General features: G+C 49.1%; 2 non-coding genes across 2 annotated transcripts in view; both read left to right on the top strand.

The window, feature by feature from the left end:
• Nucleotides 1-308: 308 nt before the first annotated feature.
• Nucleotides 309-466, top strand: LOC125773832 (5.8S ribosomal RNA). The gene has a single exon (XR_007420402.1). It is a non-coding gene; the product is annotated as a 5.8S ribosomal RNA (ribosomal RNA).
• A 709-nt stretch (nucleotides 467-1,175) lies between these two features.
• The window catches only part of LOC125773834 (large subunit ribosomal RNA), a 4,179-nt gene continuing 4,135 nt past the window's right edge, over nucleotides 1,176-1,219 (top strand). Inside the window, exon 1 of the ribosomal RNA XR_007420404.1 lies at nucleotides 1,176-1,219. This exon is cut by the window's right edge and continues 4,135 nt beyond it. This is a non-coding gene — a ribosomal RNA (large subunit ribosomal RNA).

Raw genomic sequence — 1,219 nt, 5'->3', positions numbered from 1 at the left:
CATACAAGGGCCATGGGGCGGTACGCAAAGGATACGGATGAGCGAGTATGCAGGCCCAATACTCAATAGCTCGATCCGATCCAAGCACATGAGTTGACTGCGGCGTCAGGTTAACCGATGTGCTAAGAGAGTTGTTCCTGGGCCTTCAAAGTGACTTCAAAACTATCTTAGCGAATGGTGGCCATGGGCGTAGACATGAGCCACAAGTCACAAGGCCTGGGACTATTGGGTAATAAAGACAACTTAGTCAGAAAGTTAGTCTTTGGACGTACCACCGGGATTGTGTTACATTGGGAACCTTACTATAAAACCCTAGGCAGGGGATCACTCGGCTCATGGATCGATGAAGACCGCAGCTAAATGCGCGTCACAATGTGAACTGCAGGACACATGAACACCGATAAGTTGAACGCATATTGCGCGTCGGACGATTAAACCCGGCCGATGCACACATTCTTGAGTGCCTATCAATTCCTTGATATACAACAAACCAAACTTCAGGGTGGAGCGTGCCACAATAGAACACTATGGCGAGCAGCCCGTCTAGTGTCGTGGGGGAAACACGCTTCCACACTGTGCATAATGGCGTGCTCGGGACCTTTGTTGGGACCGCAGGGCGCTGAAAGTAAAGGGGTGAACCGCATAAATCGCACGCACGTAAACGCGCACACACACAAATAGAGTGAGACGTATCGTAGGATACCGCTAAGAGTACGTTGTGAAACATGGGGAAATTCAATCGAAAACCTCTTTGATGTCCAAGATTTCGTTGACCGTATCCGTCGTAATACTGGATCAACGTGCTTGGGGGAAAACGTCAAAGGGTTTTATAATAGTGGTGCATGATTAACCCATCGATGCCCGAGGGGAACATGTTGTCCAATACAATAGTGGTGCAGTTGGCTCGACATGCTCGGGGGGAGACATCGTGGGTCCAAGTCGACCAAGTCGACCGGGAGTTGTTGTTGAGAGATCGAATCAAAACGATGCCGAGCGGAACTCGTTGTCCTTATTGGAGTGATATTCGGACAACGTGCTCGGGGGGGCCATCGTTGATTCAAAAATGACCGTAAATTGCCCAATCCGTGTGTGTGTGTGTGTGAAGTGTTGTTGCGTATATATCGGTTCGCTATGCCCCGGGTTCGAAACGAATGGAATGTGACTGATTTTGTTGTAGGCCTCAAGTGATGTGAGACAACCCCCAGAATTTAAGCATATT

Source organism: Anopheles funestus, assembly GCF_943734845.2.
Source record: "Anopheles funestus chromosome X unlocalized genomic scaffold, idAnoFuneDA-416_04 X_unloc_56, whole genome shotgun sequence".
NCBI classification, from domain to species: Eukaryota; Metazoa; Arthropoda; class Insecta; order Diptera; family Culicidae; genus Anopheles; species Anopheles funestus.
The sequence above is the reverse complement of the archived record's forward strand: the minus strand, read 5'-3'. Positions and strand labels throughout refer to the sequence as shown.